We start from the raw sequence: 23719 nt of genomic DNA, 5'->3' as shown, positions 1-23719 counted from the left end.
ATCAGCACCAGATGCAACAGAATGCTAATAGTTATAAAAGGTACGATTTTATAAAACTTTAAAGTTTTGATAAAATACTATAAATACCTATACAAGTTTTGTAGTTAGGCTGCATACATCATACAAACTCACTGTGTTACAGGTAAGCCTTCTGCCCATTCAAACAGCACACTACGTTGTTTTGGACTAACAGAATGCTGTTGTTGAGAACATGTCCACACAGAACAAAAATATATAAGTAATGACAGAAAGTACTTCAAAAGAAACTATTTCAGCTGCAGTTCAGCTGAGCCCTAGCTTCATCTAATCCCCACTTCAGTGGTAGATATGAGCCCACTTCATTCTAGGAACTTGTGAAGCACCAAAGAGCAGGCACCCCCTTGCCTGTTGGCTTTGCTGGTGTTTTTTTTTCTTGGTCTTGCTAAATGTTTAGAGACTTGAGTGTTCTCAAGTGGAAATCCACACACCAGGTGGCACTTGTAATGAACTCCTTAAAATCTGAACAGTCCATGGTTTTGCTGCCCATTCAGACTAACCAAGAAACCAGCCTCACACCAGACCCTACGTGGAGTCCTCCCCTTATGATCCTTTTGTAGTTTTGGCATTTCCAACTAGCAGGGATGAATTGCCATTAGTAAAAATATCACAGAATTCAGTTCTTTAGCTGCAACAAGAGAAGTGTAAACCAGCCATTTATAGCAGCAATAGCAGTATGAGCTGGCTCTCCCATCTGAAACTTGGCCAACTTTGGGATAAATTTCAGGAGGTAGGACAGAGTCTGCAGACAACCACACAAAACCTCTCCTCTCTTTAGGGTGGCAGCTCTGGACTATCCTAGCACACAGAACAGGGAAATGAAATTGGCCATAAGGAAGCCACACCTACAGTACAAAATAATCCCATTAGTCTCTCCACGACGAAGACCTGGGAATTACTTTGCTGGGTAGGTGGCCGTGGGAACAGTGTGGTTATCATCACAAAACAGATGCGGAAACAGAGCTTTCTCCAGGAATGGGGAAGCAGCTTCCAGGAGGTCCCGGAATAACACAGAGAGCAACACTTTCACAGCAAGAAGCCAAGCTTCCTAAAACATCACCAGTAAAGAACAGAATAAACCTAAAAGCACAGAAAACATAAAATCTTTCTGAACAGGGAGAAAGACAGTAGACTGAGGTTTATGTCAAAGGGTTAGACAAGGCATTACAGCAAGTAGTTGGAGTTAGCACCTTTCTGCAAAACCATCCATAGTTTGAAAAGCTATAACTGAAATTGGTGGAAAAGAATTGAGATTGTGCTGTTTTTTCTTTTGGAAGAAGATGCAAGTGAAAGCAGAACTGGAAGCTGGCAGGGCACTCTGCTAGCAACAGGCACAACTGCAGTAGCTCTTTGTTTACCTCCTTGCCCAGCCTGGCAGGGATGCCAGCTGCATGTATGGAGCCACATTCCACCTCCAGTCATACTGGAACAAATCCAGGGTCATGTCACTGACTTCAATGAAGCTATTCTTTATTCATGCTGAGAATCTGGCCCATTCTATCTAGGTAGCAGTATCTAATAGAGAGAAAACTGCCAAATTAGGGGAACAAGAAGAACCAAACTATGTCACATGAAAAGGAAACATTTTACATTATAAGGATTATAGAGGCCCTTTAGTTGAAGGACTTTATCAGCATTTAAAGGGCAGGCCACGGAAAAGCATTTCTGTAAGTACTTTTATTTTTTTTTTTTTTAATCTTCCTTTTCTATTTTAGCAAATGGAAAGAAAATGGATTGGTTTTAACATTACTAAAATAAAAATACTGCAATTTGTTCAAGAGAGAACACTAATTCATTATTCATGTGTTGGCAGTTTGGGTTAAGACATCTTCCATTTAGGCTTTCCTCCGCATCAGTTAAGAAGGCCTCTCTGCCTGAAATGTGTTGAGTTTCACAATTTTCTTCGTGGGAGCATTTTTCTGTCAGCGCCAAATTCAGCTTGGGAAAAACACTGTTTTGCTCTGCTAGACAAATCCAGGATGTCCCTGCTGTACTGATCAACAGAAGACAGAAGAAAGGAATGATGGTAAAAGAAATTTATCATCGCTGTATTATTTCCAATAAGCTCAGATTCACTAAGGCCACAGCTTGATAATACTGTAAATCTGACTTTAGATACCCCAGTAACAACAATTCTGCAATTGATGTAAGAGTAGCAAGATAGTACAGATTTACTCAAGCAGTTCATTTGTTAAAGAAATATTGACATTTAATTTGAATCAGGCAATGGACTCAATTGCCTCATTGCCAGTTGTACAGAGTTCGCATACGTCCCATGGTGTGTGCTTGACTAATTCAGCAGACACGCACTTTTATGCCCATACCTCGTCTGATTGTTGTTTGTGTTGCTGTGTGATCTGGAGATGCCCAGATGGAGAACAAGTGGTGGTGGATCCAGCAGGGATGGGATTTCTGCCATATCTATTTAGCAATAACATGCCACTGATTTTTCTTTTCATATCACCTTTGGATTTCACCTGGGTCCACCACAATATAAAAGTATAAGCTGATGCAATGCACTTGCCAAGGCACAGAAACATGAAGTTGTTTGCTTTCTAAGGAAAATATATGTTAAATTGGGAATGGTGCTTGGGTTTTGGATGCATCTCAGGTTTATAACATCTGAGTGAATCAAGAAAAGTTCCAACGGGTATCTCTTCTCACTCAAGGTATATAAAAAAACATCCTAGGATGACAGGGGTCATCCTAGACTATACTGGACGATTTCCATAGGGAAGAGAAAATATCACAAGTCTGGAGTCCCAAACTGCCTGCTCAGCTTTAGACTACCGACCTGGATATCAGCCCCTGGATTCTCCCACAGAAAACCATTTCATTATTCCTACTCAAACACATGCAATAAAGAGCAGATTAATGTTTCAACTGCAAGAATGATCCCCCTGTGCACTAGTAAGTGCTATGTATCTGTTAAAATCTGTATCATAGTGGACAATATTCTGTTAAACTAATTTCATCCAATCATCATTAATTGGCCAGCTTGCTCACACCTGGTACCAACAGATTTTCTATCCAGCGAGCACAGTGCCACATAATGGTAACAGCAGGTTTTAACCTAATCCTTCTCCCTATAAAAGCAAACATCAAAGGACGCCTGTGACAGACACACAGACCAGCCTGACATTCGCTGATAACTCCCAGGAGATTCTCCCTCAGCACTACCAGTCCTGCTCGAACACATTTTGTAGTGGAAAAGATAATTTGAAACCATTTTCAGCTAGACTAATTGCATTCACTGAAAAGAGCATCCTTCTCCTCAGTGCACATTTGTTAGTCCAGTTGCAAATACAGCTAACTAAAAGTTTTCCAAAGCAATAATTATTTCATCTTTGGAGAATTCGCAACAGCTTGCTCGGTAATGAAAAGTTATCATGCAGATATATATGTACTTCACGCAAAGTTGCACACACAGACACACACATAAAAAAAGTAAAAAAAAAAAAAAAAGGTAGGTGTTTAAAACCGATGTTTAAATTCCACTCACAGTTTTGAAGTCTAAGCATAAAACTTCTTACTCTGCAGCTGTAGCTCCAAGCTGTCTGGAAAGATAATGCAGTCCATCAGATATCCTGGTTTTGTTTTCTTGCATAAAAATATCATCTGTCACAGGCACAGGAGCTGACTTCAAGGACCAGCCTCTTCTGTGGAGCACACCAATCGGGAGACCCTGGGAGCACATGTGGAAAGGCGCTGCCGTCACGGGCAGCAGATGCTCTGTGGGACACCAGTGCCAGGCAAACGCTGGTGTCAGTGAAACAGCTCTGGGGGGTGCCCCATCCTGCCCCAAGCCCGGCTGCGGGAGGTGCACAGGGGGCTGGGGGGGATCACGACCTTGGCCGTGGGAGCAACGGCAGAGCCTTTAGCAGACTGTCTCGGTCCACTGCTTCTGCAAAACCAGCCATAAGAACAACAGAACCTGAGGCCAGGAACTGTGCCTTGCTTCTTTTGGCTTTATTTTATACTGTTTTAATAAAAATAATCTCGTTTACCACTGTATTAAATGCTTCTTCACTTTTTCTCCTAGTTGCTATTCTAACCCTCTTATGGCTTTTGATTCCAAACCCCATCCCTGCAACATCATGGCTGTGGAAAAGTCCTGATCATTGCCAGCCCCTCATAACTGGGGGCTGGCTGTGCTCTGGACCCAATATAGGTCAGCTTCTCCTGGTTTTTCCTCCCTTTCCCCAAAAGCTGGCACTCTCCCATTGCTGCATGGCTTTCTGCCTGCAGGCTCACTGCTCCTCTGCCTCCACCACACCTGCCTGGCTCTGCTGTGCAAGCTCCCTGCATGCAGCTTTGCGACATGCCTGTCAGTCAGAGAGGCCACTTTCTCCTTGCATCTGTTTAACCTGATGACGTTTAAATTCAAATAGCTTAGAAACTGTATTTAGAGACATAACCCAACCGCTTACCAGCTCACTGTGTGCTCAGGACCTTGCACAGAACCAAGAGCAAAAAAAACGTGTGTACATTAAGACAGGTTGAAAGTGCAGCAGTAACACAGTGCAGAGAGTCAAAAATCAGACCATACTTCAGTGAGCATGATGAACTAACATCTGTAGATTTTTTTCACTCCTGTAAGCACACATACAAGTCACAACATGCTGGGAAGGGAAACCAGTAAACACACCAGTGCAAAAGCCATGCCTTTTCCTGCTTCAGTATGAGACCTAAAGGCCTTCCCATTTTGCACCTCTCATAATCTCAGTGCTACCTTTATTAATTCAGAGTATTAGCTTTATTTGACCAAATAGACTCAGTTTTGCAGACAGAGTGGATGTTAAGAGTGGACTGGCTGCAATAAAAGCTAACAGCTCTAGCCTGTGAATAACTTGCTGGTTTAATTAAATTACTTTTGCTTCTAAATTCTAGCTTAGTAGCTTAGTAGTTCACTAAAGGCTCATTTTACAATGCTTTTCCTGTGGAGGCTATAGTCGGGATGGTTAAAACTTTGACAAAGCTCCTATTTCCATCCCCAGAACCCACCGGTTTCTCAGAGGAGAAATTCTTGCAGAAAGACACTGAGACAGGACAGGCTTCGGTCAGTGAAATAAGTTCCCGCCGGTTTCAGGGTGGAATTTCCCATTTCCAGTGGCTGAGGCCAGCAAGCCCCAAGCAGGAAATAACTCTCCGTTAGTAAGAGCCAAGAGCCGCAGTGGAAGTGATTTCTTCCATAGGCCGCGGGCGCGGCGGGGAGGAGCGAGAGGGACCGTCTTTGGGGCGTGTAAGGTCCTTTTCACATCTGCAACAAGGAACGAACTTGTTTCCAGTTCCCAGCCGGGAACATTCTGTTCGGAGGTTTCCGAGCTGGGAGTGGCCAGGGCAAGGCTGGCCGGAGGTTTTCCTGCCTGATCCCGAGCCTGCACCCAGGGCCAGGCTGGGGGTTGGAGCTGGGTCAGCCTACCTGGGTCTCCCTGGAGCAGCAACCTGCAGCACAGCAGGACAAACCTTGATCCCTTTTTTTGCTGCTGAAGGAGATGCATGATCCAACAGCACTTTGAAAGGTGAGGTGAAGGAAAAAATGTTAAGCCTTGTGAAATGGGTGTTTCTGTTGAATCTGGTACCTTGCCAGGGTGATGGAAGGGAACCTGCAGAAACCTCCCTTGAATGGCCAGGACAGAGACCTGCTCACAGTGGGCCCTGTTGCCACTCCAGCCTCACTGGCTTTCCACCAGCTTCATGCTTCCTTTTTAGATCCCACGCAAGGTCAGACCTCCAAAAGAGACAGTTCTGCCCCATCCAGCCTCATCCCCACCTGGCAGTGACAAGAGTGCCAATGCAAATCTGCATTGGCACACCTGAGACCTGCCTACCCCTTCCTGGCTGGGTGCAGAAGGGGTGGCACAGCTGGCCCCCGTGAGCATCGGGCCTGATAACTCAGCCTGCCAGCCCGAGTTAAGCACGCAGCCAGGCCTGCTCTTGAAAGCTAAGCATGTATGCATTAATGGCTGAGATGTAACAAGTCACCTTACCACAGCAGTTCAAGATGAACAGTCCTGTCATCTCTCAGCCCATCTACTTAACCAGCACAGTGTGGCTCCCCACAGGACATGCATACCATCTGTTAATTCCCAGGTCTATTGCATCTGTCTGACGCACATATGTATATATATAATTTATTTTTTTTTTCCCCACTCCTTTTAGTCCTGATTATGCCTATGTCACACTAAATTCCGGTCCTCAGTATTTACAGCCTGCAAATATTTTGCCTGTGAGCCTCTGCTTTGTCAAGCGCTATATGTATTTTTTCCCCATCAATCAGTTCCTGTAACTCCTCTATTTTTACTGCTTCTTCCTGTAGAGTTTGCATATTTTGATTGTTTTTCAAAGACACTGAGGGAAGATTAATTCTCTTTTTTTTTGAAAGAAGGGCAATAGCAGGCATATTAAGGAGATTTTAAGAAAAGTTTGTGTTTGAGCTAACTCTAACATTCATACTTGTTTCCTTTTATTTGTCATTTATTTTTTTTGTCTTTTTTCTTTTTTTTTTTTTGATGACCAGAGTTTTATTGAAACCCTGACATTGCAAACTTTTGTGTCCCCTTCTGTCAAGCACACGAGTATGCAATTCACTGTCTTGGGCAAATTCATTGACTTGCATGAAGCCACCTGGACATGCTGGTAGATGTGCATCAAACAGTTGTACTACTGCAGCCTCAGGATGAGACTTTCAGGGGCACCGAGGAATCCAGCCTGCATCATTGCTGGAGACATGGGGTCTCTGCAGCTGAAACACAGAGCCCAGGACAAGCTTCATCCTTGCATAGCTGCCAGTCACAGGCAGTGATTTTGGAGCAGGCTGCTGGGTCAGTGGTCATCTGAGGAGGTCGGTACCTGCAGCAGCTTCTCTATTTCCGCTACGTTACCCCAAGGCCAAAGAGCAAACAGGCATCTGAGCAAAGAGAATCGTATTGCAACACTGTGAATACTGCATGAGTCTCACCAGCCTTTGCCACCAGACACTGCATGGTTGCCTATGGTACCTGCAGGACTTTGCTAAGGATCCCACTGGAATCTCACTATACTTACTAAGGGTTAGTGGGAACTGAAGGAGAAAAAAATAATATCCAGTTTAAATAAGTTTTGATTATTCATGAGAGCAGCAAGGGAATGTTAAAATTCTCCTGGGCTTGTTGGGAGTCTCTGGCATTGTCCCAGACTTCTCTTTTTCAACCACCCCCTTTGCTTGGATGCCCCTAAATCCAGACTGCAGCCTTAGATAAGTGAAATTCCTGCAGAAATGATGAGGAATCAGAGGGCAGTTTGGGACTGCCCTCAGTCTGGTGTGTTTTTGATACTTTGTGGAGTTTGGCTCCTTCCAGATCCTGGGAAAAAGGTTAAACTTTGCACCTTCTCTCTGACTTTCTCCATCAGGGGCTATTCCTTTTGGACCCCAGTCTGTCTGCAACACAGGGGATGGACAGAATAAGGTCTGCAATTTTATTTTAGTTATATTAGGGATTATTTCTATTCACATGAACTACAGTAAGCTGCAGCGGTGCTGATGATGTCACTTCAGCTGCAGTGTTTCCATTAAGGCTGCTTTGCCATTCAAAGGCAAACAAAATCAACCTAAACAAATGCAAGATAAAGGCAACAAAATAAGTGTTGTAATGATGATAGCTAGTTGTCTTTGCAGTAATTTTCATGGTCTTCTGGTTTATGCTTGTTTTATGGTCCTTTTAATTTTCATCACATTTGTGGCATGCTTTCAGCAGTTTTTCCAGCTCTTGAAATAATTGACAGACAGTGTTTCAATTGAAAACATCACAGCAAGGATTTTAAATAATACCTGAAATGCATCTAATCCAATCATGTTGCTCTAGAACTATTTTAGACAGTGAAAATGGGCAAAACAAATTTCTATCTAAAATTCTTCATAACTCATGCTAAGAAAAGTCAAGAATGCTTTCTGGCTGGTCTGATTAACAGCTAATGGATCATATACTGATACCAGCGTCATAATTACATTCTATTTTTTCCTAGATAATTTCAGTTAGTACAAAGAAGTATCACCCATCTCAGAAGTTAATTCTAAAAAATATACATAAATAACTGAATTTTATTTTTTTTCATCAGAAACTAAGGTTTCAGTTCTGGTTTAAAAGATTTTACTTTTTTTCAGTAAGGTTAGCAGGTTTCAACCTCATAAAAACAGTACTTTGAAAAAGAATACAAATAACTATAGACTGAACTTCTGAGGGCAACTGTTTACATAAATCAGCTCAACCAGCAACCCTTAACAATACAGCACTTGCAAATGCGATAGCACCATCCACTTTCCATTAATATGCAGTTATCAGTGTGGTGAATCACACTATAAAGCATTTAACAACTGTTCTCATAAATACCATACACCATCTGTTAGCTGAATCAAAAGGCTATGTGCCAATTTTACTTTTGGATAGAAGGGTCTGTTTTAAAATTACTCCAGCAGTCTCAGGGCGTACAGCTATTATAAAAAAGTGAGTATAGAAACACGTCATTCCACCCATTCCCAAAGAGCACAGCTGAGAAAGAAACCATTTTTATCCAGTGGGATACTTTGACATTTTACTATTTGTTCTCATTGCAGACCAGAACTACAGGACTTGAAGGTTTCATTATTCATGGCAGGAAATACCAAATGGATTTTTTTAATATTCTCAGGGAAGATGTATACATTGAGTTCCTTACTAATGTATATTGAAATGAAGTGTTCTGACATGCCCAAAATGCAAAAAAAATTTCATCTGAGTTTGCTGGAGTGACCTAAAATATTTGGCTTTCAGCAGTTAGGTTTAAGATTCCACTTGGTGACAACAGCACGTCATCCTGTAGGAATGCTCGCTCATGCCATTGTCCTGTCTCTCAGGCTGGACACTGATTAGGTCACACCTCAAACACAAGGAGGCACAGAAGTCCCCTGATGCAGCTCACTCAAGGTTAAATTACAGGACAATGAAAGGAAGCTTTGGGCACTGTCACTGCATTGGCAATCACTGCACAGCTGGAATTCAATTTCTATAAAACTCAGTTAATACAAACTACAATGAGGTTTATTGTCCTGATACAAGAAAGTAAGGACATTTTAGTGGGAAAGGGTTTAAATGCCTAAAACATGTATTAATTAGTCTAATGAAATGTACTTGCCATAACACACTTTTTCTCTGCTACCTGTACAGTTTTCAGTTTTCATTTTTCAGGTATAAACCAATTATTATCTACTTTTCACTGAAGCTGCCTCCAGTCAGTTACAGAGTCCAAACTTAAACTGGTTACATTCCAGAGGTCACAGTGGGAGGCAGTGGAAGTGCTGGAGAGTCTGAAAGTAACTGAAATTTCATCCCTGGCAGTGTTCAAGGCCAGGTTGGATGGGGCTTTGAGCAACCTGGTCTAGTGGAAGGTGTCCCTGCCTACGCAGGGGGTTTGGTACTAGATGATCTTTAAGGTCAACACAAACCATCCTATGATTTTATGAAATACCACGTGGGAAGCTGGAGGTGAAGATACAGTATAGTGTGTGGGTCCAAGGGAGTTGATCTGCGAGAGGTAAGCAGGAGTAAATCAATATTTAGAGTGTAAAACTAAAATCCTACTAAAGTACGTGTATTGCCCTTTCTCAAGTGAATGCTGGAAAAAACATTCAGAGAGGTTTCCCTGGGCAGTTTTAAAAGCTCTAGAGAGAGAACATGTTTCTCAGAGGTAACTGGGACCTTCAAAGAGCAAATGTTGCCTTCTAAGAGCAGAGAACTTTACCTCCTAAATGTCCCTGTTTCTCCATCTTCACCCTGTCAGCTGGCTATAGCACTTTCCCATTTCTGAAGATCAGATTGATAGGGAACAAGGTATTTCTCAGACTTGGATCTAAAAGCCTTCCACATCCCCAAAACACAAATGTTGGCCTAGAGATAGTGACCCCATCAGGTTTGAAGAATTTTGCAAGGCACTGGCACTGCTTCCCAGAACTGGATGTTTTAAAAATAAATACTGAAGTATTGAAAATGCACAATGAATCCTGCCAAAAAAAAAGAAAAGAAGAAGAAAAATTGAAGCGACTTCCCTCCATAGTTCCAGACACCCTGTTGCTGGTGATATTTCTTTAATTATTAAACGGCAGGCAGCAACATTCTTGGATGCTTCTTTTCTGCACTTCTGTTGATGGCTATGTTTTTCTGATCCACAAAAGCGGCAATATATATTCTGGCTTATTTGAGATTGGTGGCTATAGCAGTAAGAAGGAGGTGACTAAGAGGTCATACTATGCAACTATGAACAAGAAGGACACCTCTTTTGTTCTCAGACAAGTTCTGCACAGGGTAAATAAAGCTTTTAGGAATGAAAGTAGGAGAGGATACAGAAGAGAAAGTTACACTGTTTCTTTTCCATCTATTCACAATAGATAACCTAAAAGCAGAGATGAGACAGGGACCCCACCTCTGTGAGGTCCGAGGTCCATGCTGCAGCAGTTCACTACCATTTCTGGAAGGCTTCTATGATCCACTATTATTCATTATCTCAGTTAATGTACTGTTCCTGCTTCTTACCGCACCAGCTTCTGTATCTATCAGAAACAATCTTGAAAGTAATTTTATTTAAAAAATAACTTCAATCAGTTGGATTTATTAAGTTCTGTTTTCATTCATCTCCTCCTTGATCTCTGTCCTAGAGCAAAGGATTCACTGTTCCCTGTCATGCCTCCACATACCAGTTTCCTCACAACAGAGCAGCTCTGACCCTTACAACTCCCTGCCAACCCAGACCTTCCTGGGGACAGACTTTAAGCTTGGTGCTCAGCTTCCTTCAAGTCCCACGTACAAAGCAAGAGTTGAGTTACAATCTGGAAATTAACTACTGAGCCCCAGGTTGGTGTTCATGTGCTTCTCCAAGAGCAAGGCCACAGCCACATACCTTTATTCTTAGAGATGTACTTCTCATACAATCAAACAAAACTTGAAATTCTGAAATCTATCTGTAAAATTAAAATCTCCTTGTTCTATGAGTATTTTAAAAACTCTGGATGTTCCAGATCAGACTCATCACCAGTGTGCACATTGTGAGCAACATGTGTCTATGCCATGCTCTGGGCAGAGCTGAACTACCTCTGCCTTTGATCCAAGCAAAAGGAAAAGTGATGCCTTAGGAGTGTGCCAGCCCTAGGTTCATGTACTATGCTTGCCAAGACCATACAGCTTTTTGGATCTGGCACAAGAATGTGGCACACTATTCTGTTTTTGGCAAGTAGACATATTTTTGCAATGGCACAATTCAGGCTTGTGTGTGCTTGCAATATACAGGGAATACACTTCCCCAACACTCTCCATGACTACTGGAGGAAATATAATCTTCATTTTCTTGCCAGAGGAGCATTCTTAGGGAGCTCTCATAGACCCAGAAGTGTTGGTTGAAAGGGACCTCTTGAGGTTCAACATACAGCTCAAAGGACAACTACAGTCAGCACTTGGTCAGGTCAGCCATGCTTTTCCTGGTTGAGTTTTCAGAACCATTCCAAGGATGGAGATTCCACCACCACTCTCACTAGTCTCCCAAACCATAGCCTGAATCTCTTAAGACACACTCAGTGACCGTTGCCAGTCCTGCAGCTGGGCATCTCCCACTTCCAAGAAATACTTGGTTCTGTATTCTTTGTAATAACTCTTGAAATAGTTGTAGGCTGCTGTTTGATGAACTCTTGGCCTCTTCTTAGTCCCAGACACCTCAGCGTCTTCTTCAGGTAATGTGCTTTAGGCCCAAAACTCAACACTGTTCCATATGAGCCAGTGCCAAGCAGAGGCGATAATAACACCCCTTGCTATGCTGGCCATGGTCTTTACAATGGAGCTTAGGAAGCAGTCTGCCTTATCTGAGATGAAAGCTCATTGTTGGCTCATATTCAACCTGACACCTGGATCCTTAGGTTCTTTTCACTGGGGCCAATCTGCTACTCAGCCAGTTGCTTCTAGCCCACACTGGTGCAGGGGTTGTTCTGCTGCCCATGCAGAGCTTTGCCCTTCTTCTCGCTGAAGAGGAAGTACAGAGTTCATAGTATTTCTGTTGGCCTTGTCCTCAAGTTTCTCATGATCACCTTGCACTGAAGCACACCAGTCAGCATCAGCCATTCCCCCTCATTTGCAGATTTGCTAAGGGTGCACTTGGGTGTCGTCACTGAGGTAGTTAGGCACATGTTGAATAAAATAGGCCCCATGCCAGCCCTTAAGGTACTCTGTATTTGCCAGATTGCTGCTGAACATCAAGTCACCACCGATTACTCCTGATGAGTCCAGTGGTGCAGCCCATACATAATGTCCTCAGTTTCTGAGTGAGAATGTCATGGGTGTCAAAAGGCTCACTAAAGTCAAGCTATAGCAAATCCACCACATTCCCCTTGTCCAAAAAGAGAGATTGATAACTGGACATGATGACTGGGGCTTAAGACTAGAGATCCTGTACCTTAGTGGCATATCCAGTTTTTCTGAAAAAGGCAGTTCAGGCAGGAGAGGCAATATAAACATTAACTGCTTTTTTCACTTCACCTCCAATTAGCATATTGTGAAGTTTTGTGCTCATTTCAGAGCCATTTTTCAGTATTTAATCTGTAGTGCTAACTGCAGACTTCAACTAGAATTGTGGAGAGTTAGTATCTCTGTAAATGCTGCAAACCTAAGCCATTTTATCACAGAATCATAAAATGGTTTGGGTTGGAAGGCACTTTTGAGATTCATCTAGTCCAACCCCACTGCAGTAAGTAGGGACATCTTCAACCAGGTCAGGTTGCTCAGAGCCCTGTGCAACCTGACCTTGAATTTTAACAGGCATGGGGCACCTACAACCTCTCTGGCAACCTATTACGAGCATTTCACTACTCTCATTGTAAAATATTTCTTTGTTATATGCAATCTAAATCCGCCATTTTTTAGTAAAAAACCATTACCCCTCGTCTCTCCCCATCTTTCCTGTAAACCCCCTTTAGGTACTGAAAGGCTGTGATGAAGTCTCCCTGCAGCCTTTCCTCATAGCAGAGGTGTTCAATCCTTCTGATCATTTTTGTTGCCCTCCTCTGGACCCTCTCCAACAGGTCCATGTTTTTCCTGTACTTAGGACTCCAGAACTGTACACAGTGCTCCAAGTGGGCTCTCACCAGAGTAGAGTAGAGGGGCGGAATCACCTCCCTCGACCTGCTGGTCATGCTTCTTTTAATGCAGCCCAAGGATGTGGTTGGCTTTTGGGCTGCAAACGCACACTGCCAGCTCATGTCAGCTTTTCATTCACCATCCAGCTTTTCATTATCTTATGAATGACCAGAAAGTAAAAGTTTAAAAAAGTAATTTGAACAGTTTAAAAACCTCTAAAATGTCAAAATGCCAACAAACCCAACAAAACTGAGATGAAAACTGAAACCCTCAAAATTTAACCAGAAGATATCTATTCCCCTTTAGCTTTCAGTGCATACAATACTATAGAAGAGGGGCTCTAAGAGCATCTACAAAGCCTTTTTTATACTTTTGTAACTGTGCCATGTCATTATCTTCAGATCACGTCCTCAATGACACCCATGCAGGAATCTGAACATTAATGGTGAGAACATAATACTGAAATTCAGGTGTTTTGTGAAGGAGCTTCAAGGTCTGATCTGTGATATGGAAAGAGGACAGAAAAGCTTGATTGTAGGGGCCTTTGGTGAATTTGAAGGACTGGTATTCAGGAAGATGAAAAGAAGAAATTACATAGAGAAGCTAATGAGGGATCCTGAGGTGAATCTCCTTGAAACTACAGGTTCAGGGAGAGTCAAAGTCCTTTGAGTGTAGTACATGTACACATGTACATGCTTGAATGCTGTTGTCTTTTTTTAATGAATTATAGCCTTAACCTGGAATTCAAAAGTCTGTGCCAGGATGCATTCAAATTCATGATACATTATTTGAACTTTGCAATCACATTGAAGAACCAATATATACTCAAATTTTGTTTCAGTTGTATTTTCAATATTATTACTGCTGGCTGCTTTTGTCAGTATAGTGGCATTTATCGAACCCAGTAGATGGTAAAATAGGAATGGCATCATCATTAACATCATCTTTCCTAGCAAATAGGGAACATACTGTGCAAATCTCTTCCCAGCGTCCTCACAGGGTAAGATCACAGAAAATAGAAGCAATTTTTTTCCTTCATCTAGAGAAAGCATTTCAAGAGATGGCAGTGAATGCTGTCACACTGGTGTTAAGCAATGCTATTGAGTGAGAAAGGACACTTTGTTCTTAATGTATTTCCTTCTGTTTGTCAGAATGCCACGTAGGCTCAAACTTTCTCTGTATTTCTTTGAAGCAGTGTTGTCACCAATGGCTTCTGCAGTCATTTTGTACAAGTCCTTGTTCCAAACTTGTACAAGTTAGTACTGTTTTTGTTTGCATGCATATGAATTACTGGCATACGCAATGGTGACAACATCATTCCAACATGTGCTTTACTTCAATGAAGTGATACTGAAATAGTCAAGAAATGGCTAAGAGTTGGGCATGCAGAATTTGTTAGAAAGTGTAGAACACTAATATGATCACTAAACATGGAGAGAAAATTTTCAGAGAACCAGAAGCAACAAACAGCAGTTTTCTATTTTCCAGTATGTAGCTTAAAACTGCAGACCACTGACCTTATTACAGTACAATTCAGAGCTCTTAGTAATGTGTCATCTTACGTGCAGAGTAACGTGTATCGGATATAGACTGTTACTTGTAGCAAAATAGATGTGCAAAGGGGGCATGTGCAGAGAAATGTGGAGCAAGTGATGCTCAGTTCTTACTCAGGTACACAATGAGCAGCAGCCACAGGAGCCTATTCAGTAATCCAGTTGCCCCTGTTAGCTACAGGACTTCTGCATTCTCCAGTCTCCTGAAATAGCATCCTGCATTCTCATTCTAGTAAGAGCCACTTGCTAGATCTGTAGGAAAAGTAGACGTTTCATCATCTTTAAACGTAGTCCCAGAGCTGCCTTCCGTCTACAATCCCTCTCTTGCTCTCTGAGATATCACCTTTGTATGATTTGCAGAGTCTTGGTATTAATAGATCTGTATGTACAATAACAAAGGACCTTTAAGATACCACAAATTTTTTAATGTATCCTTACAGCCAAGTAGCATTGGAGAAAAGAAAGTGGATAAGTGGGAAATGCTGAAAGTAAAATACAGAGTCCAGCTTGGGTAAAAAAAATGAATACTCAGTTTTGAATGTTCACTGGAATGAAACAACACCAAAATACTTCATTTTGGAGAGGAGTGGCGAGCTCAGCTTTAAAAGAGGATGGAAAGAGGTATCTAGATCCTTAGTCTAGAGATCAGATCTTCAGGGTCTGCTTCTCACTGGAGAATTACAAACACAAAGGAAGCATTTAGGCCAGATTTTGTGACATCTGCTTAAGAAAATGTCCTTTGATAAGGGATCCAGAGAGATTGCCCAGTATCACAACACATACCAATCCTGCGAACATTCAGCATTTAATCTTTTCTGACATAGGGCTACACAGGATAGCTATCCCTGGAGATGCTGTTCTCACCAGGCATCTCTTCTGGTATAGCAGGTGTGCAGCCCCTAACAGTGCTGTTTAGTTCAACTTGTCATAGGTAGCACAAGGTTCAGGAGAGCCTTAGGCACCTCAAGTGTTGGCTACTGAATAATGTGCCATAAGTACACGAGCAGCACCTTGTGATACCTGAATCACAGCATGCCAAATGAAGGAGCGGAGTGGCAGAGTAAGCTAATTCCTGCCTGTCCCTGAGAGAGAGTCCTATGTCCCTGGGACAGCCAGCATCACACAAACCTGGATGTGATCCCTTTTAATTGCTTACTGCCTTAGCAATATGAGGGACCAGTGAGAAAAAATGGGGAATAATGTACCACTCATATTTGAGCTGGTGAAAGATATAGCACAACCAGTATTTCCTGGTGTGCATGTCTGGAAGCAGAACAACTTCCAGTACAAGTAATGTTATACATTCATCCAAAAGGATGTGGTGTTAGTAGTAATAAATCACCTGGCTATAGCTACAGCCACCAACCAAATGCCCATACAAAAAAACCAGCATACAGGATTTATTAAATTGGACTGCTGTAAAACAGGTAAAACCTTAGGCTAGGGCAATGGATTTACTTTCTGGGTTTTCTAGTATAGGACTGGATAGTCTTGCTCTGCATAGCTGATCAGCCTTTGTCTTTTGCTCTGTCTTCCGCAGGACCATTAAAATGCCAGCCCCAAGTTAAAGTTCCAGGCCTTAATGAAAAAACTTCACTTAAGACAAAAAAGAAAGCTACTTTCCAAGTTTTTTAAATGAGAACATTCACTTAGAGCTGCCCTTCATCATGTTACAGCTAAATTCCCATGCTGGGGGGAATTGAAAAAAAAAAAGTTCGTAGGAGCTGAGGATGTTTGTCTGGCAAATAAGGCATAAAGGTCATAAATAAAATGCAAACCAGTGCCTAGGTGCTATCTGAGATGATATTCTGAGATAACAGAGATCTGGTCTCAGAATCTTGTTTGCAAAAGAAACAGGTTGGCAAAGAAACTTAAAGACATTCTGAGATACTGGCTTAAAATTTTCATGTTGTTCGACATACAGCTTAAATCAATGCAAGCTTTGGAAGTGCTGGATGAATTTAAATCCTATTCAGGTAATTATGTTAGGAACATGAAGCAATATAGAAATTTTTAAAACATCACCTACTAATTTACACAGCAAAATGCAAAACCATTTGAATCCTCGCAATGTTTTTGAAACAAGACATTTTTATAAATTAAAATAATTTAGGAAAAGATTCCAAAAGCCTTTAGGTACCTATGGCATAGCTCAAGCACAATTTAGATACCTGCATTCAGATGAGTGAGTCACAAAAATTCCGCCTGTGGCATGCATACCTGAAAGACACCTAAGCTGTCATCAGTGGAGTTATTTAGGCACCTAAAGTACTTCTAACGCATATTTCCAGAGGCCTTCTTATCTTGGATGAGTGTCTCAGCAGACATTTTGTTTCACTGTGTGTTTAGGCATTCTCAAACTAATTGTTCAGATACCTAAAATCCTTCGTAGATCAGGGATGTTTACAGCATGCCTAGCATGTACCCAGGATCATCCTAGGAGTAACTTGTACCCCTTACCCCTTTTCCATGTGACTTCTTGCAAAAAGGAGCCTTCCCTCAGCTCTATAGGATAGTTAGGTGAGTAAATCAGGACTGCAAATTACTGCCTCTGAACCAGGCACTGGAAAGTCAGGTTGGATGTCATGAGGCTTGGGTCCTTGTGCATCTGGGCCTTTATGACTCTTCATCCTAATGTACGTAATTGTAAACCTAGGGTCTGGCAGCCACTTTTCCAGCAACACTAAGTAAAGACAAGACTGTCTTTGTACTGCCATTCATTCTCTGAGAGAGTTTTGGAGGCCTTATAAATCATCAATATGCATGGAATTTTGCGATCAAAGGCATAATCTGAAACTATGAGATCTTATTTTCTTAAAAAAGAACAACTTTTGAAGGACACACCTTTTAAGAACAAAAGACCTTAAATAAAGCACCCTAGATCATAGATGTCTTATCAAGGATTCCTGCTCCTATACTGAAAACGTCATTATGGGTGTCAAATTGTTGCTAGGATGTTTTTACACACTAGACAGAATGCCAATATTCTCTGTAAATGAGAAACATTGTAATTATAGATTGCCATTGCAACAGGCAATACAGCAACCTGTGCTACAGTGAAAACAAACCTTCTGGCACACCTTTGTATGTGTCTTGGCACTATGGCTGGGAAGGACCAAGCAGACTTGTCACCCTGCAGATCCATAGTATGTGATATCAGAGGCTAATGGAGGGAAAAAAAGGCAGTTTGCAACTGTCATCTGACCTTAGGGCTGAAGCTTTTTTCCTTTTCAGAATTAACATAGCAGCTACTAGAAGAACACAACACAGAAATGTGACTAAAAATAACATATCCATAACAGAGAATTTAAACAAGTTTTTAATGCTGTGAATAAACATGCTTATGTCAGTTGGCCAAATGTTTTCTTTGCATGAAGACACAGAGAAGGATTTCACCTCAAAACATAACCTACAGAAAATGTTCATCTTTTGAAGGCAAGAAGAGAGTCACAGTAAAATGAAGGTTCTTAATTCTTTAGGTATCTACTTTAATGGTGCTGTTCCCTCCTCAGACTTTTTCTCACTGTTTGTTTTTGCCTATTTCCCCACTACAGGCCTGCATACAGGAACTCAAAACCACTGCAGTGGCTGATGTCCAGCAGCAGCCTCCTCCACACTCTCCCAAGGCCCACAGTCCTGGATGATCCACTTGGCAGTGCCTAGACACTGCCTTGTCCTCCTGAAAAATGGCTTTAAGTGCAGGGACAGAGGTCAAAATTAAAGTTATAGTTAAAAGTTGCAGCTTCCACCAGTACTGCAAATACTACTACAAAATAATTGTAACTCTGTGAATATCACCCTCCCAGTGGCAGTTTCTAGAGCTCTTAGGGCCACTAACACAAATATTTAGTAATAACCCACCAGAAATGTCAAAGTCAGGAATTAAAATGCTACACCCACAGTTTTGTGTGCATTATATTTCATTAAAGCATTACAAAACAGAAAATAGCCTCAGGAAAGTTCATTTAGCCAGTTAAAGAAAGATGTGATTTTTTTTTTTAATATGATGCTGGCTTATGTACGTATCCGTTTTCTTTGCCTGACCTTTTCTAGATCAGCCTCTGTTGTTTAGAAAAAGAGGCTGTCTTCAATTCATGCTGGATTCCACCCAGAATCAAAGGATTTTGCATACATGGATCAAGAGGTGTTGATAATCTCCTGAAATCTGCTTGGCTTTGCCATTAGCGTTAGCTTCGGTAATTACTATGTTAAAGAAAACAGAGTGAGTTGAGTTTGGGGAGTTTCTCTTGCAGTACTTATTGCCATTCGCAGTTTTGTGACACACTAGACTGCTATATATCCCTAATTATCCTCTTATGTGGATTTCTCTCCTTTAGCAACTGATGCTACATTTAATTTCTCTTTTAAAAAGTGAAAATGCAATCTAAGAAGTGCTAGCAGTATCTATACTGGCTCTCTCAGTCTGATAAGTCTTGAACAGATGTACAATTCATGAACTGAAAGTACATGATATAACAACTCAACTATTTATTGACTTGAAGCAAAGCTTGTTGCTAACAATAGCCTATTCAGACCCTATTTATCTTCTGGTAAATGCACCAAACAGATGAACCCAATTTAGTTCTTATCACAGATGGAAAACATTTTCTGGTTTATTCTTCAGATAATTTTGAGCTTAAAGTTTTGCTTTTAAAATACTTCTGCAGCTTTTCTTAGAGAAGGATATTCCAGAGCTACAGAAAAAACCTCTACACAAATTCATGCACTCCATCAGCTTGCTCATTTCAAGGTTATAACAAAGTTCATCCCAAAATGATGTCAACAATTTATGGCAGTAAACATCTGTGTTCCTAATACACTGAGTAGTTCATAATGCGCATGACTCATATTTAAATCATTCATTCCAAGTCTTTGAGTTATCATGTGGAAAACAATGGAAGAATGAAACAAAACTACTGCAGTGTTTTAGGGGAAAACAAAATTTGAAAAGCTGGGATATTCTGAATAATCTCATAATCTTTTAAAATGGTTTGTGGCAAGAGAAAAAAATCAGTAAGTGGGCATCATGTCGTAAATCAGGCTGTAATCCATGTCAGATTCTCAGTAATGGTAGAGAAGCATGTATCTTTAAACATGAGCAACACATGAATGTGTATATTGAAAAACATATAGATGGATGAAAACAAGTCAATACTGATACAAATTTTGACCTCCTGATTTCACTAGCACAACTGGAAAAACTGAGGTAATCACTGCATTAAGGAAGAACAATACAGTGAATTTACGGTAGTTTAATATCTGCTACGGATGTAGTTTTTTAATGCAATGCAGACACTGAACTTCTTTGCATGGTTAAGAGTCATTATGTGATGGATGCAGCTGCACAAACTAAGGGCATTCAGCCAGATGACTCAGGAGGTCACTGCTGCAGAAACATGCTTTTATTTGGGTAAGAAGCCATTATGTGTTTGGTAAAAAAGAACTGGGGCTCTTGATTTCCATTTATTTTGATATTTAGGCACTTAATGCAAAAGTGGAGCATCTCCAACAGGGAGGTTTGGTGCATAACCATAGGAAACCATGATGTACTCCAGATGGGAGAAAACTCAGTTGGGAAATCCCAGTACAAACTTAAATAAATAAGTTGTCCAAGAGGATTATATCAAAGTTTTTAATTTGTCAGCAGTCTAACTTAATTTCAAGCCTCTAGATTATCCTTATACGGGAACTGCTTTAGTCTTTCTTGTGGGACGTGGTTGGTTTCGTATGACATATCTAAATAGACATGGAAACACGAGGGTGAGTGTTTAGGATGCATCTCTAGCCCAGTGGGTTGGATGTCGTCCTGGAAATCTGCTACCCTTGGCTCTCCATAATGTTTCCATGCAAAATCATTCAGCAGGAGAGGGAGGCTGCTTTCTTCTTCCTTCTTGCCATACTCAGTTGGCAAGGATACTAGTCCAGAGTATGGGAAGCTTTAACCTGGCTTCCACACCCAACGTGAGCTATGTGTCAAGCTCTTTGGAAAACAAACCCTGAAACCTTTGAGTAAATTCAGCCCAGCTGAGGTGATATGAGCAATTCCCATCCTGTGAGGCTGGTTTTTGCAAAGCACCAGCCTTGCAAAGGGTGGGTGGTGTGTCACAATGGCCAGCCAATGCACTGGTTGCTTTAGCTACAGAGGAGAGTGGTGATGACTTGTGGGTGGCCTACGGGCAACACTGCCCCTTTCACTGCTGTGCCAGGCACTGAGGGTGCTTTGGGACCTGTGCTGTGGACAAAGCCTTGACCCCGAGTCACCCGGCAGGTATAGCAGTAGGGACACTTGATAGCATGGGCTTGCTAGAAAATTGCCCTACTTACCTGGAGATTGTGCTTGGGTGAGGGGCATCTGCTGGGAAGCAAAAAGCCATGTGCAGCTCTAAGGTCCTGTAAAGTAGTGGCCAAGAATGGACAAACCTTGCTCTAGGTGCTAATCTGACACTTGGGGTCAGCCAGGAAGCTTCCACTAACAGTCCGTATGCCGGGACATGAAGAGGCTAGAAGCACCATCTCCCAGCAGATTGCTGGGATTAGTTCTCTCACCCATCCAAGAAATCAATCTTGGTGATTATTCTCTGATCTGGCTTTTTAATATGGGATTGCATATATTTTGTGAGGAAGATCTTTATCCTTCACATTAGCAATTACGATATACATTCCTTTAAACACAGCATATATTTTTTGAAATCTTGTAATCAGGCTCTTTTTTACAAAAGTAAAGGATGTAGGAATGCCATTTGTAAATGAATATTGTAAAGAATATGTGAGTAGCAAGGTTAACACATTTCTACTACAGATCCTGTACCAAATCTTACCAATCTTTTCAAATTATTGTTGTTTTCTGCTTTCATCAGTTCATGGAAGCTCAAAAGAGCTAGCTAAATTTCTTCTGAAAGGAATTACAGATTCTGAAGAATCAATAAATACAACTGTATTCCCAGCAGAACACTTTTATATTGTGCTAGACAAGGATGAAGATGCATTTCCTGTAAACTTAGTTACGAAAAAGACAGCTCAGAGAGTACAATTTAATTACTAAGATATAACAAGACATCTGGAGTATCTGCTAGATTGTCAGCTTTTGAAAGAGTTTACAAAGTGATTTTACAGAAAAAAAAAAAGGCTTATTTTTATGTCTAGGGTGGTTTTTGCTATGGAAGTTTAGATGTTTATGTGGAAAGGAAAGTTTGTCAATATTTTAAAACAGGAAACAAGAAAGATTAAAAAAAAAAAAGCCAGCCATGAGGTATTAGAGGTATGACACTTCACAAAAACAGAGGAGTCCTTTCACAACCAATCATTTGTTCTTCCCTTATTGTATGTATAACATTTATAGCAGATTCCATACCACAGCGTTTGTTAACATGAAGAACTAATGGTAGAAATTTTCACTCTCTTAGCCTTTGAAAAAGTTACTGAGTTTGTCATCGATATTTCTGTATGAGTAGCCTTGCTGATTTTTCTAACCTAATCATTTAATAGTGTTCCATGTTCCTACAGTATTTATTATCAAAATAAGCAAACTAACCCTTGATCTTAATTGCACTTTGAATTGAGAATAACCTTTTTTTCCATTGTGTTTTTCTAGTTTAATACTGGTGAAATTCCATTGAGTTTATGGTCAGTTACCCCGCTATAAAACTGATATAGTGGAGTATAAAGCTTTTCTACTCAGCTCATCTTTTATCACCTCAGATAGATTTTTATAGAAATACACCCTACTTTTTATAAAAGCTCCCACTGTCTAGCTTGTTGTTCAGAAGCTGTAGATGTGGATGTAGATGCAGACAACCATCCTCAAGAAAAAAGGTGAGGTACAAGGGGCAACAGTAGCTTTTCAAACCTCCTACATAATTCTGACTTGGAGACAATCAAGATTGTACTGGGACCTCTGTGGCACCTCAAAGAACCCACAAGTCATCCTGGGCTTTTTGTCCATCAGCGGCTCTGTCCTTAAGAAAGTAGCCTCCCTATGCAGCCAGGCAAGAATCATAGAACTGAAATCAAAGAAAACCTCCTAGGGGCTCTCTGCCACCAAAGTAGCACAAAGTGGCTGAAGTCTCCTGCCGAGTGAAGCAGCCAACTTCCTTGCCTGCCCAGATACAGCTTTGAAAAGCTCTGATACATTCTTTACACACATGATATTCATTACTCATTCTAAGTACAATATAGGAAGTGTTACTCTGTACTAGGATGACTACATGTCCTGTACTGACACTGTGATAAACAGAGTATTATAATAACTCTTCTTTGGTGAGAGCTTCCATCTATCTCTGTTAGTGACAGTATCACCATTAAAGCTAGGTATGTAGGTTTAATCTCTCTGGCTGCTCTTTTTAGGTAGGTGGTCTTTTCTTAAGTCTGTTTCCTTCTTTGCTGTTATCACTTCTTACTGACAAAGTGTAGATGGCTCAAACATTGCAAACAACCATGGTAAGACAGTTCCTGCCCTGAAGATAATATAATCTACTTTGGATGCAGAAAATTAATTGTTTATTCTGAACTTTTGGTTTCTTTACTAAAACTTTGCCCCACTGGTGCATAGCTGGCAGTGCCAGACCTGAGCCGTGGGAGAAGACCAAAATGCAGCCCAACCGGTGGGGCAGAGGCGAGATTGGTGCAGTCCCAGCCTTGCACCTAGGGTTGATTTTCTCATCTGAAGGGATGTCAACAGGAAATGTACGAGCAGTGAAGGAAGCAATATCCCAAGAGCTTTCCCAACCACCTGCACTCTATTGTGTTTGGCCTCTGGGTCTTACACTGCCAATGCCTGGCTGTAACAGCAAGGGTGGAAGTGTCTTTTCCCTGTTGTCCCTTAGCTTACCCATTAGGGTGATTTCATCTATGACAGGAGCTGAAGTACGAAAGCTTTCCAAGCACAGTGAGCCCGTAACTAAGACTCCTATCTCCTGATCCCATGCTCAGGTGCACCCTGTCAAAGACAAGGGGGTGGCATCAACTCTGTTAGGGTTTTGAATAGGTTTGCATAGTTCTTTGGTC

The 23719-nt window shown here is 41.3% G+C and overlaps 1 protein-coding gene and 1 long non-coding RNA gene across 3 annotated transcripts in view; both read right to left on the bottom strand.

Moving 5' to 3' along the window:
* STARD13 (StAR related lipid transfer domain containing 13) overlaps positions 1-5206 on the bottom strand; it is a 300610-nt gene extending 295404 nt beyond the window's left edge. Inside the window, exons 1-2 of one of the 2 annotated variants that reach the window (XM_062615055.1) lie at positions 5041-5206; positions 3539-3721 (exon numbers count right to left, since the gene is read on the bottom strand). The gene's annotated coding sequence lies outside the window, so the exon portion shown is untranslated. The remainder of the gene's footprint in view (positions 1-3538; positions 3722-5040) is intronic. The other variant, XM_062615056.1, reaches the window with a different exon arrangement.
* A 12811-nt stretch (positions 5207-18017) lies between these two features.
* On the bottom strand, positions 18018-23133 carry LOC134161834 (uncharacterized). The gene is made up of 2 exons (XR_009964108.1): positions 22570-23133; positions 18018-18406 (listed from the first exon to the last, which is right to left on the bottom strand). It is a non-coding gene; the product is annotated as an uncharacterized LOC134161834 (long non-coding RNA).
* Positions 23134-23719: the final 586 nt, after the last annotated feature.

Source organism: Pezoporus occidentalis, unplaced genomic scaffold, assembly GCF_034315485.1.
Source record: "Pezoporus occidentalis ecotype Australia unplaced genomic scaffold, CSIRO_AGI_Poc_V1 ctg18, whole genome shotgun sequence".
In the NCBI taxonomy this organism is placed as follows: domain Eukaryota; kingdom Metazoa; phylum Chordata; class Aves; order Psittaciformes; family Psittacidae; genus Pezoporus; species Pezoporus occidentalis.
This window is presented reverse-complemented; position numbering and strand designations above follow the sequence as displayed.